At 43.2% G+C, this 14,038-nt stretch overlaps 1 protein-coding gene across 5 annotated transcripts in view; it reads right to left on the bottom strand.

The window, feature by feature from the left end:
- Positions 1 to 14,038, bottom strand: part of TPST2 (tyrosylprotein sulfotransferase 2) — a 76,583-nt gene that overhangs the window by 35,701 nt on the left and 26,844 nt on the right. For 3 of the 5 annotated variants that reach the window (XM_040351131.1, XM_040351141.1, XM_040351150.1), the window contains one exon: positions 991 to 1,088. The exons of 1 other annotated variant lie outside the window; for it this stretch is intronic. The gene's annotated coding sequence lies outside the window, so the exon portion shown is untranslated. Of the gene's footprint in view, positions 1 to 990; positions 1,089 to 13,520; positions 13,579 to 14,038 lie in introns of those variants that run through there. One more of the 5 variants, XM_040351157.1, reaches the window with a different exon arrangement.

Below are 14,038 nucleotides of genomic sequence, written 5' to 3'. Positions count from 1 at the left end.
CACAGAGTGGGACCATTCAGAAACTGCTATAGATAGCAATGGGCAATAAGCAGTCAGATCTTAGAAGTGTCAGAAGACAAAATTTGAATGGTTAATAACAAAAATACTTCTCTAGAGCAGAACAGGTCCATCACCTAAGAATACTAGCAAAATAACTCAAGTCTCATGCAGTATAAAGGGCTATCTATACGAGTATGCACTACAGGCGGTCCTAGCAAGTCTTTTTTAAGTGTCCAGTCAGCCGACGGTAGCATGCATATAATTCATGGTCTATAAATTGCGAGTCGTGTATTGTACAATTGAGATACGTTTTTTGCCTTTAGTTGTACTTTATTATCAGGTGCACACAATTTAGTGAGTCAGGAAAAAAAATCCTCATTATTGCTAAGCCAGGGCTCAATGTTCGCCCTGGCTCACATTGATGCATTCCAGAATGCATGGAATCGCATGACGATAAACCTAACTTTCTATGGAGGCAGTTCACATATTAGCAGTGTGATTTTGTTGCGATTTAAAAAAAGGGTCCTATGGGAGTGCAGAGGGTTTGCGATTTTTACCTCCCTAGGCTTGAACGGTAAACGCATGCAAAGCGCTCATCTGTCCTAAGTTAACACAACTCCAGGATGTTCTTTCTCCCTTTACTTGAGGGAGAGAGAATGTGTGAGAGAACAAATCATAGCTGTATAAAAAATGCATTGGAATTGCCTGAAACCGCATCAACGTTACTACAAAACGGATTCAACTTGCACCACATCAGTGTGAACCTAGCCTTAGTCAAATACTATAAATATACATAGTACACTAAATACAGTTTAGCTAGTAGCAGACACATTCTCTAACTTAGGGAAGCTTGCTTAATTGATTTACTGGCAGAAACACAAGGCAAGCTCTGCCACACTATCCTTATAATATCCTCTCAATCCATCTAAAGTCAGTCAATTATTAATGACATGGGAAAATGATCTCCATTTAATTATCAAATATTTATACCTGCCTTGCCATTATAAAAAACCAAAGACTTTCAGATCAACCCACAGTGGTGCAGTCATCTTCAGACAGTGTATCTCTGCGGTTTTCAAATGCACATTCTGAAAAAGATAAATCGTAGACAAGAGTCAATAGCTGTACAATTATGATTATATATCTTACTAAAAATACCAGACCTATATTCACATTTCATTCAATAAAATGATATTTATATTTCTATAGCTAAACATATTGCGAAATATAAAAATATAGATGAATTTCATTTAAGGCTTTGCCTTAAAAATCACTTGATCACAATTCCCATTAATGCCAGTGTATGCAGGGCGGCATTGGAGTCGCCACTGTGTGCAGACACCCCAGTGAGTAATACAAGGTCCCAAATCTTGTATCACTGCAACATTACATTTACACACAAGGGGCCAAATTCTCAAAAGAGATACGCAGACTTAACTGCTGTTCAGCCTGCGTATCCCTGTGCCTAACTTTGGAAACGATTCTCAAAAGGCTTTTTCCAAAGTTAGGCAGAAAATCTGACATGTGTAAGACACTTACACGGTCAGATTTTAGGATGCAGTACCGCATCCGCCACTGGGGGCATTTCTCATTGAAATGCAGCTTTGCGTATGCAAATGAGGACTTAAGCAGATTTTCAAAGCATTTCAGCACTGTGATTTCTGCGTAAGTTCCGAATTTGCCTGCGCAAAACTAGGGCTGGTTTTATAATGTGGAAAGTTAGCCAAACCTTGTAAAGGCCCATTCCAGCGACGGCATTTGGTATGCATTCCTGAGGGAGAACTCCACGGCAATTTTTAAATTCAAAACCGGCATGGGTTCCCCCCCAGGAGCATACCAGGCCCTTAGGTCTGGTATGGGTTGTAAGGAGACCCCCCTCCGCCGAAAATTCGACGTAGGGGGTCCCCCTACAATCCATACCAGACCCGCATCCAAAGCACGCTACCCGGCCGGTCAGGAATGGGAGTGGGGACGAGCGAGCGTCCCCCCCCCTCCTGAGCCGTGCCAGGCCGCATGCCCTCAACATGGGGGGGTTGGGTGCTCTGGGGCAGGGGGCGCACTGCGGGCCCCCCCACCCCAGAGCACCCTGTCCCCATGTTGATGAGGACAGGACCTCTTCCCGACAACCCTTGCCATTGGTTGTCGGGGTCTGCGGGAGGGGACTTATCGGAATCTGGGAGTCCCCTTTAATAAGGGGGCCCCCAGATACCGGCCCCCCACCCTAAGTGAATGCTCCGGCAGGTACCCACGTGGTGGGTGCACGTGGGTAGGCACCCACCACGTGGGTACCTACCGGAGCATGATGGGACGGTGATGCCTATATAAATGTGATGCAAGGCGCGCTTCCATCATTACAGCGACAACAGGCGACGAGGCAACATCGGAAGAGGGGAGAAGACCAGAAGACCCTGACGCCACAGAAGACCGCGCCGGCTGCCTGTTTGAAATCGAGCTAACACACAAACATAGCAGGCAGCCAGCGCTGAAGAAGAAGGCACCAGAGAGCTGCAGAAGAACCGGGGTTCGCCGAGTCAACAGCGGAAGAGGGGAGAAGATGGAAGAAGCCCCCCGGAGTCCGGAGAAGCCCCCCCCGGAGAGCGGAGAAGACCCCCGGAGAGCGGAAGACCCCCGGAGAGCGGAAGAAGAAGCCCCCCCTGCTAATTGAGCTAATAACGAAGACAGGGGGGGCATCCGGAGCAGAATAATAAATTATTTTAAAAAGCCTTGTGTTGTGCGTTTACTAAATTTTACTTTTTGCCTCCAGGTGAATGGATAGGGGTACGATGTACCCCATATCCATTCACTTAGGGTGGGGGGCCGGTATCTGGGGGCCCCCTTATTAAAGGGGACTCCCAGATTCCGATAAGTCCCCTCCCGCAGACCCCGACAACCAATGGCAAGGGTTGTCGGGAAGAGGTCCTGTCCTCATCAACATGGGGACAGGGTGCTCTGGGGTGGGGGGGCCCGCAGTGCGCCCCCCTGCCCCAGAGCACCCAACCCCCCCATGTTGAGGGCATGCGGCCTGGCACGGCTCAGGAGGGGGGGGGGACGCTCGCTCGTCCCCACTCCCATTCCTGACCGGCCGGGTAGCGTGCTTTGGATACGGGTCTGGTATGGATTGTAGGGGTACCCCCTACGTCAATTTTTCGGCGTAGGGGGGTCTCCTTACAACCCATACCAGACCTAAGGGCCTGGTATGCTCCTGGGGGGGGAACCCATGCCGTTTTTTTCTTTGAAAATTGGCATGGAGTTCTCCCTCTCAGGAATGCATGCTGAGCGACGCTGACATTTTTTTTTTAAATTATTTGTTTTCCCGGCGCGTCTTTTTTTTTCACCCGTCGCAACTTTAGTGTCCCGTCGAAATTCTCAAAGCCGACCGACGTTAATTACGTTCGCGCGCTGCACGTCGGGAAAATGACGTCACACGCATGCACAGTACGGCCGGCGCGGGAGCGCGCCTCATTTAAATTTTAAACGCCCCCAGGAGAGGAGGACCGCCTTACGACGGCGGCACTTAAGTTACACAGCGTGTAATTTCTACCTAAGTGCTTTGACGATCAGGCACTTAGGTAGAAATTTTAAGTCAGTGTAACTTAACTGCTGAAAGTTAAGTTACGCAGACTTTTTGAGAATTTGGCCCAAGGTGTCTAGACTCATTGATTGGACAAGATTTACACTCTCAGACCAGTGCCCGATGTACCAGTCTGCAGACACTCAGTTTAGAAAGAGCTGCTTATCTTGAAGCAAGTAAAAGTAATGGAAATAGGAGGTGGGTGACATTTTCAGAAAAACACCTTCACATTTTACTTTTCATGGATTCAGTCCAGCGAAGAGAAGGACTTGCCAGCTCTGATCCTGCCTTTCAAAAGAGCCCACCTTGACCTTAAGGTATGCTACCAGCAGATTTCAACCTACATTTTCTGCCTGTCCACTATATAAGCCAATAAAATAACAGACATTCAATAACAGCAGCAATTAAATATTTAGAGTCTAGAAATGCATACAAATTCTATCCTGCATTGTGTAACGGGGATGTTTTGATCCTGTATAGATCCTCCTCTTCTTGATTGTCCTCAAAAAATATCCGCATAAGACAGAGTTAGTGGAGTCAGTCTGCACATGCTCAGTTTGATGTGTATTGCTAGACTGTTTTTTTCTCTTTTCTTGGGAGACTGCATGGGATTAGCACAGAACCAATCACACTGTCCAGACAGAGAGTCAGGGAGTCCTGCATTCTGATAGAAAAGCCAGTGCAGTATAAAAAAAAACTCCTACAAGCTGTAACCAGACACTGATAGAAGTCACAAGACTGCTCTATACTGCTGATGAGAAAAGGTATTTAGCAGTTTATATTTACTAAAATGATTTAATTTCCATGTTCTGTGTACTGTGGGAGACCAGATATGGTAAATGCAGGCTCCTGGGTTTAGTAACACTTTAGGCTTGTAGGAGGAGTTTTCATTCTCCTCTGAACCTCTATCTGGACAGTGCCAATTGGCCCTGTGTGGATCACATGCTGATCAAAAAGACAAAAAATAAAACCCCTCTCTAGCAATACACACTAAACTGAGCATGTGCATTATGCCCCCCAAGACTTTGTTCTATCGGGAGATGGATTGGGGAAAATGGAAGAAAAAAAAGAAACAGAAGACAGGATCAAACTGCCTTTTCACACAATGTAGAGGATTAACCCCTTAGGATCCAACACATGCTTTACCGCATATACAGAGCGATTTTACTGGTGTGGGTTTAGTAAAAGATGGTTCTCTGTGCTGTGCATGGTAGCAACCTCAGCATGTCTTTGTGCCAAGATATATTAACTCCACTGCATGAGATCCATCATTCTTTAGCAGCCAGTCAAAAATCACGGATAACAAACCTGGTTGGAGACCAGGCAAAGATGGAAGTGTCGGTAAGGGAGCTTGCATTGCTGGAGGCGAGGCAAATACAGCAGACTTTAGCTCTGGTTACAGAATATTAGGTAGATTCACGTAGGGGCGCCTAAAGTTAAGGTCGGCGTAGCCTAGCGTGTTTACACTACGCCGCCTTAAGTAAGAGAGGAAATTACATGATTCAGAAAGCACTTACCTCCTAACTTAGGGCAGCGTAGTGTAAACACGACGGGCGTAAGGGCGCCTAATTCAAATGGGTTGGGGGGGGCGTGTTTAATGCTAATTAGGCTTGACCTCACATTTGACGTTATTTCTTACTGTGCATGCGCCGGGCGCCTACATTTCCCAGGGCGCATTGCGGCTAAGTACGCCTTACGCAAACGACGTTAAAATTTCGAATTTCGCGGCGGGAAGGGCGGCCATACTTAACATTGGCTAGTCCACTAGAGCATAGCTCTAACTTAAAGCGGCCTATCCCTTACGGAAACGACGTAATTCAACAGCGTAGGCCTGCCGTACGTTCGTGAATCGGCGTATCCCCTCATATACATAATCTACGCCGGCCGCAATGGAAGCGCCACCTAGTGGTCAGCCAAAACATTGCAATCTAAGATAGGACAATGAGAATACACTTAAACATAGGTCGGCTTAGATTCAGAGTTAGGTCGACTTATCTGTAGATAAGCCGGCCTAACTCTTTGTGAATCTACCTATATGTTCTTAGCCTGGCCACTAGTTCACTTTAGGCCCCTTTCACACTGGGGCATTATTCAGGCGAAGCCTCATCTGCAATCCCAATGTGAAAGCTTGAGTCATTTCAGAGCCCTTTCACACTGCCAGCACCCGAAAAACACTGGTAAAGTACCTCTCGTTTTTGGGGTGTTTTTGCAGTGCCTCAGTGTGAAAGGGCAAGGCGTTTTTACAGCGCTTTCAATTCATTTCAATGGAGAGGGGCGCTTTTGGAGCGTTTTTTCAGCGTCCAAAAGATGCTGCTCGCAGGGTCCATTGAGATGCATGGAGAGCGTTTTAATAGCGTTATTTTTAACGCTAAAATGCTGTAAAAATGCTTCAGTGTGAAAGGGGTCTTAGGCAAGGAACAAGAAAACAGGCTGTTTTTATCATGCTGTTGCATATACAAGTAATCTTTTCCATTTAAAATGAAAAGATTGTCTCACTACCATTACATCCCTGTCTCTATAAGCCTTTACTGAATCAAGTCCCATAACAATTGTGGTGTGTAATTAAAAGGATTCCATGATTAGCAACTGTGGACAAGTCTAACAGTCTGCATATTCTCTCAGTCTACTTGGCCGCTCTCCAAGTGGCTTCAAAGACGGGCTACAAGCCACTTCTTTCTCTACACATCCAATCATTTCGAACTCAACTCAGAATGAAAAAAACAAAAACTTTGTAAAGTATCCACTGACACGAGTTTCTGCCACATGGCCACTGTGACGTTCTAACAATCTCTTTCATGTTCCTTGCTGATGTGTGCATTTTTATGTTCGCTGCACACTACACTGGATGGGAAAGCAGCTCCGGGCCAAAACCTGCACCTGCACGTCATATGGACATTTCTTCTACACGACACATACTATAAGGCATGGACAATCTTCAGACTGAAATCATTTCTACGGATATTGCTTCCAGCCGTTTTAGTACATGTGCCTAAATAGAGATGAAAAAATATTCAACAAAAGCAGATGTTGGGGCTTTTATAAATAAAAAGGAGAAAAATACTGTGAAATCTGCCAATTCAGCACTGGCCACAAGGTCAAATAAAAGATTTACCTTCCCCCACATATAAATGAATGGTCAATATGTGTATATACAGTGTAGTTTGAACAAGAGAATGTCATTTAATTGAGGCGCGAAAAAAGATTGTAGCATACCAGAGGCACGTTTCTCCTGTTACATTCCGTACATGAGAATGAGTTCAATGCAATCATGGAGATCAGGCGTCCGATTGGATTAAACACAACAAACTTTCTGCTAACCGAGCTTAATATTTGTACAGATATAAGGGATCATCTTTAAATTATTATTTTTAAATTAGTGCTAAATATTCAGGCACTGCTTTACTGGCTGACTCCCTGGCTGACTCACTTACCTCTGACCCAACTACAAACATACTACTCCTTAAAGTAGGAATATTGTTCATGTATACCAGTTTTCTTTATCCTTATACTTCAGTCCCAAAGTAAAAGTAGCAGCTTTCTGGTGGCTGCCTTAGGCCTCTTTCACACAGGGTGGACTGAGTGTCAAGAGGATCCGTCAGCTCTGCGGGGGATCTGTCCACTGATCTCTGCTGAGCAGACAGGTCCATGCCCGCTCTCTCCATGGGGCGGTCGGATGCAAAAGGACCGATTGTTCGGTTTCCATATGACTGCCATCCGATACACTAGCGGGATGGATAACGAATGCCCATTCGTCTGTTTTTGGCAGACCGGATAGGATGCAGGCAGTAGTAAACAGGCACATGTCCGTTTACAACCAATTCCCCATAGAGAACAATAGGTGGTCCGATCAGGTCTGCCTGAAAAACAGACGGAGGGGCGGACCCAATCAGTCTGCTGAAGTCAAAGGGGCCTTACAATGGAGGTTGTGAAAAAAACTTATGCATTGAGTATATAGTCAAGTGTACACAGGAGAAAAGGTAAAAAACCTGTCTCTGTGGACCTCCAGCCCCTCAAACATTAAAAAACAAAAAAAAGTAATAACCGACTTTACCATCAAATTTGGTGTGCATATAGAAAAGTACTATGTGATTCAATGTAACAATGGATAATCGATCATGAACAAACACTCCGCAGGGATTTAAACCCAACAGGAAAAATCAATCCCCTAATACACCTTTAAAGTGCATAAACTTCAATAATCGGAGTTATAATGCAAAGTAAAGTGATACATAAGTCCCTTCAAATCAGTCCCAACCAATTCCTATAATTTCTTCAGTGAAATAATCCCTCATTATCCATTTAACATTATATTTATAACACAAGCGTACCACCACTGTGTCTCCACCACCTTCAGGTCAACAAACGCAAATCACTCCGAGGTAGCTCCAGTAGCCGCCTTGGTTGTTACTTGTCACCTTAGGTCCCTCTCTCGAATGGAGAGGGACCTAAGGAAAACAATGAGGAGTCACAATGTTTATTAAAAGATAAAACCAATAGAAAACTTCTCACAAAATAAAAAGGACTAGAGAGCCCATTCACATCAGATCAACTGGGTGTACCAAGAGGCAAGACTTCTGGCGGCACCAATACATGACGTCATCGTGTGTCCATCCTTACTTGCACTATAGCTCAGATTAGAAGATTTTATACTTCAATTCCCTGGTGGGGTGTTTATATACGATTATATCCCTGAGGGGTGTTTATATACGATTTTATCATTTACGGTTATTCATTTATTTATATGAAGTTTATGCATTTAAAAGGTTTATTAGAGGTTCGATTGTTCCTGTGTTGTTTCATTCATGATCCGATTATCCATTGGTACCCATAATATATTAAAAATATATATATATATATATATATATATATATATATATATATATATATATATATATATATATATATATATATATATATATATATATATATATATATATATATATATATATATATATATATATATATATATATATATATATATATATATATATAAATATATATATATATATATATATATATATATATATATATATATATAAATAAAATATATATATATAAAATAAATAAAAATCACATGGTATTTTTCTCTATGCACACCGAATTTGATGGTAAAGTTGGTTATTACTCAATTTTTTGGATGCGGGTTAGAGGGGCTGGAAGCAATTTATTGTTTTTACTACTCTGAAGTTATTGCTCATGATTTAGTGGTGGAAATACTTATACTATTAATTTATTATTTGTCTGTGGACTATTTCCACTAGGATATGCATGTTTGGTTTTTGATCGTATATAGTGAATAATCATTTAATTTTATAGATTATTTTTTTAAATATCAACTTTAGTGTTGCATTTACAGCAAATGTATTATAAAAAGTGAACCTGCTGCTTTCCCTGCATGTGCAAACTGGAGGCAGGACAAAACTCCATCTCAACTAGTACCAGGGCTTACTAAACTATACACAGAGTGTAAAGGAGGAAGACTTGCATATTGGAGGAAACTGTATTCTGAAGCTTTGCCTTTTGATGATCAAAAGAAGAAAAATAGTCTAGTCATGATTGACAAAATTGAGCATCAAAACATTTGGACAGCGCTGTCATCTCTTTATTTGCAAGTTGCAGCAGTACCTGCACAAGGTGACAAATTGTAAATAGGGGAACACAGGCAATATGTACAAAAGGTGGTTTGCTGTCTAATGTACACAGGAACAAGTTGCATTAGGCAATCTTCTTTTTATTGCTATAGGAATTAAAGCCTAGTGGAACATTGATTATGTACCAACTAGAAGCAAAACATTGGCAAACAACAATGCACTTTCTCTCTTTGTGAATGATTGCCTGAAGTTATCCTTCCAGAAGAATTAAAACGGTTAGCCAGATAGCTTTAACCGCAAAACATCCAAGTTCAGCTGTAATCCAACTCAAAGTCATGAGTCATTAAAGTGATACTAAAGGCCAATCTTTAGCTACATAAAACAAAAAAAAAGTGTAGTCCCATAGCAAGCTGTGTGCTGCGAGGACAGATATGCAGGCTCACACCCAAGCTGGGCTGTGTGCATCCATAGACACGCGTGCGCTCCCTAGATCACCGGGAACAAAGGACGTCATATGACGTCCACCCGGATCGAGAGAGGGTTCCTGCCGGCGTCATTTCACAATGGCCTGGTAAGGAAGAGGTTAAGACATGTTCACTGTACCTACAGGTAAGCCTTATTACCAGTCAAAAAAAAAAAGTGCATTTACTACTTTATCTAATTTTCCCTTGATTTGGAGAAATATCCCTGTATGTGCCCCATCCTCAAAAGAGAAGCGGACAGGATCATGTCTTAAAGTGGTTGTAAACTCACTTTGTAATTTCCAAGCAATCCCCAGTGGTCCATAATGCTATGTGCCCAGTGTGTGCACTTTATTAAAAAAAAATGCTGTTCTATACTTCATTTCAGAGCGCCGCTCTCCACTCACGTGGCCACCCGCTGTTCCCTCTCCTGATCTGAAAGCTACAGCGGGGAGAGGCTGAAAATCCCCCGCTGAGGTCAGTCAGGAGGGAGGAGAGCAGCAGGCAGTCATGTGAGCGCCGATTGGCGCTATGAAATAGGGTATAGAACAGCATTTGTTTAATAAAGTGCACACACTGGGCACATAGCATTATCGAACACTGGGGATTGCCTGGAAATTACAAAGATATTTTAGCAGCAGTAGGGGAGGGGCGGGCACTCACATGATCTGAAAGGCAGTCAGGGAGGGAAGGGCGACAGGAGAGACAACGGATGATGGAGGCACGCAAACTGACCACGGTGTCAGGGCTCAGCAGCCATGATAAACTGTGGTCAGTTAACAGAGGGGAGGGCTGCACCAGGTAGGATCAGTCAGGTATTTTTAATGATAGGAAGGGCCAGCCAAATGACACAGCACAGTCATTGTGCTGTTATTCATGCTTTAAAGGAACAGAATATTTATTCTTTTTTTGGATAACAAACGCTTTAAACTGGCCTGAGATGGATTGAAAAATCGACAGGTTCACAAATGAATTGATATCTGTCAAAGGAAATATTGAAAAACTTTTGTCGATCAGCGGCTGCAGCCACGGATTTGTGTATTTCGACAGCGGATGAGTCTCACTGTCAGAACACACATGGGACAGGGAGGAGGATTCCTTTATCCACCTGGTGCCTGCTGGCTGAATAAAAAAAAAACAAAAAAAAAAACACAAGTAATCTATGTGTAGCTTTAGTGAACCCGAAATCCTTGTCCACCAAAATGGACTATTATCCAATTTACCAAACCCTTTACCATCATTCTCTCTCCCAAGTTTCATACTAAAAATAATGAATGCATTTAATTGAAAAGAATTAGATGCATTTTAAATGCAATTTATAACAATACTTGAATTTCACTAGATTTTAGTCCTGTACAGCAGCACTCAGAGTGGAAAAGGAAACCACTATGGGTCTTGCATTCACTTATGCCGAGAAGGAACATGTTCACAGGAGATCAGAAGACCCCCAGTCTGCTGCTGCTCCTCCACTGCCCACTCACAGGTCACTTTCCTGCATCCCGATTTGTGACTAGATAAACTGATCTCTGATCACTCTTCCCATCGAAATATTCCTGGTTATCACGAGTTCAGCGTTAACCCCCAAAAGAGAAAGCCAATTCACCAGGGTGGCGGAGCCATATGATAGGTCTGGATGGAGACAAATAAAAATCATTTAAGGCTAGCCCACATCAACACTTCCCTGTATGCTATAAAATACACTTTCCTAAAGAGCATGCATGTGTTGGTACACTTTGTTGTGTGTGTCCGGCAGTGATCACTGCAAGTCATCTTTTCTCTGGCTGCGCAAAGAGCCACAGTCACTGGTGGGCTGTCTATTATGATGAACAGGGCCATCGGGCGCATCTAGCCACGGAGAGCCGTATCAGGATCTGCCGTTACAATTTGCACCGGCCTTAATCGCCGGTGTGAATGTAACCTTACTGTATCAAATCTGTAGAACCACAAAATATAGGGAAAAAAATAACGGCAATTTTTACAAGCACTACAAACTAATTTAAGGCCTCTTACACACTGCTGCCTAAAAATACAGCGTTCCAATTATCAGTGCAGCCCCAACAAGGCCCAGCAGTGGTTCCAATCAGTGCTGCCCATCAGTAACATATAAAGTGCAGCACCAATGTGATTCAAATGCAGTGAATAATATAGAACAATGAGTGATCATAAAACCATGTACAGTCAGGTCCATAAATATTGGGACACAATTTTAGTCTTTTTGGCTCTATACACCACCACAATGGATTTGAAATTAAATTAACCGAACAAGATGTGCTTTAACTGCAGACTTTCAGCTTTAATTTGAGGGTATTTACATCCAAATCAGGTGAACGGTGTAGGAATTACAACAGTTTGTATATGTGCCTCACACTTTTTAAGGGACCAAAAGTAATGGGACAGATTAACAATCATAAATCAAACTTTCACTTTTTAATACTTGGTAGCAAATCCTTTGCAGTCAATTACAGCCTGAAGTCTGGAACGCATAGACATCACCAGACGCTGGGTTTCATCCCTGGTGATGCTCTGCCAGGCCTCTACTGCAACTGTCTTCAGTTCCTGCTTGTTCTTGGGGCATTTTCCCTTCAGTTTTGTCTTCAGTAAGTGAAACGTGTGCTCAAATCGGATTCAGGTCAGGTGATTGACTTGGCCATTGCATAACATTCCACTTCTTTCCCTTAAAAAACTCTTTGGTTGCTTTCACAGTATGCTTCGGGTCATTGCCCATCTGCACTGTGAAGCACCGTCCAATGAGTTCTGAAGCATTTGGCTGAATATGAGCAGATAATATTTCCCAAACAGTTCAGAATTCATCCTGCTGCTTTTGTCAGCAGTCACATCATCAATAAATACAAGAGAACCAGTTCCATTGGCAGCCATACATGCCCACACCATGACCCTACCACCACCATGCTTCACTGATGAGGTGGTATGCTTTGGATCATGAGCAGTTCCTTTCCTTCTCCATACTCTTCCCATCACTCTGGTACAAGTTGATCTTGGTCTCATCTGTCCATAGGATGTTGTTCCAGACCTGTGAAGGCTTTTTTAGATGTTGTTTGGCAAACTCTAATCTGGCTTTCCTGTTTTTGAGGCGGTGTATAGAGCCAAAAAGATTAGGCTACATGTCCACAGACATTTTTAAAAAACGGGCTGTGAAGACGCCAGGGAAAAAGCGGCGTTTTTAACGTGCGGTGTGCTCGGATAAGGGTCTGGTATGGATTTCGGGGGAACCCCACGCCGTTTTTTCGGCTATGTGTTCCCCTTAAAATCCATACCAGACCGAAGGGTCTGGTATCATCCTGTGGGGAAACCTCACGCTAAAAAAAAAAAAAAAAAAATTTCATTTGCGCGGGGTTCCCCTTCAAGATTCTCCGCACACCAGTCGCCCGCAAGTCGGATCATCTTAATCCGACTTTTGGTGCGACCTCTATTCAAATCAATGTGCTCCAATAGGGAACCGTTGATTTTGAATAGAGAAAGAAACGCAGGACGAGGCTTACAGCTCTAATGCTGGAGCTTCAGAACGGACTTGGTCCTGGTTTTTTTTTGCAGCTTAAAAACGGCTCAGCCATTTACAGCTCAAAAACTTCATGGTGGGCATGAGACCATAGGCTAACATGGAGAGCCGTTTTTAAGCTGCAAAAAACGCTCAGAAAAGTGGCTGTAAAAACGTCCATGGACATGAGGCCTGAGAATTGAGTCGATGTCCCAATATTTATGGACCCGACTGTAGCTATTGGAAAATCAAACACATAAAAATACAGTTTGTACTGTGAAAAAATCCAGTGTAAAGAAATGGTAAGAAGGAAAACCCAAAGCCTCCCCACGTGAAGAAACAGTCCTTCATTTAAAGTTTTCAGAGATCAGCGATCACCTCCCCATAGAGTAAACACTCACCAGATAGAATGGCTGCCCTTACAGCAGCATTCACGGCTGTGTCCTTAAGACAAATATCCAAAATGCAGGCAAGCAGATCCCACTCAATATCCACTCCAGGGAAACACTCCTCACTGGGTCAAAGCTGCAGCAAAAAAAAAAAAAAAAAACTCACCAGGAGCCCAAGAGATGCTTTCATGGTGTAGTATTTAATGTAAATTCATACAATATATAGAAATCTCAGGGAAAGGGAGTCACCGCTCCAGGTGGGTCTGCTGAGCGATCAGGAACCTCTCAGGAAACTGAGGGTGCCGGCAATGCACTAGGCAAATGGTAGAAACTTCAAAAGGATGGACAGCCGCACTCCCAAAAAAACTCTTGAGTTGTCTTTATTTGTAAAATCAATAGAAAATGCACCACAGAAAAGCAGCAAAAAAGGGAAAACGGAAAATTGTATACTCCCCTTTCCGTAATTTTCCTTTCCTGACGCATCTTCATGGCAGCACACACTGGGTTGTGACTCCGCCCCCACAACCTGA

Source organism: Rana temporaria, chromosome 1 (genome assembly GCF_905171775.1).
Source record: "Rana temporaria chromosome 1, aRanTem1.1, whole genome shotgun sequence".
NCBI classification, from domain to species: domain Eukaryota; kingdom Metazoa; phylum Chordata; class Amphibia; order Anura; family Ranidae; genus Rana; species Rana temporaria.
This window is presented reverse-complemented; position numbering and strand designations above follow the sequence as displayed.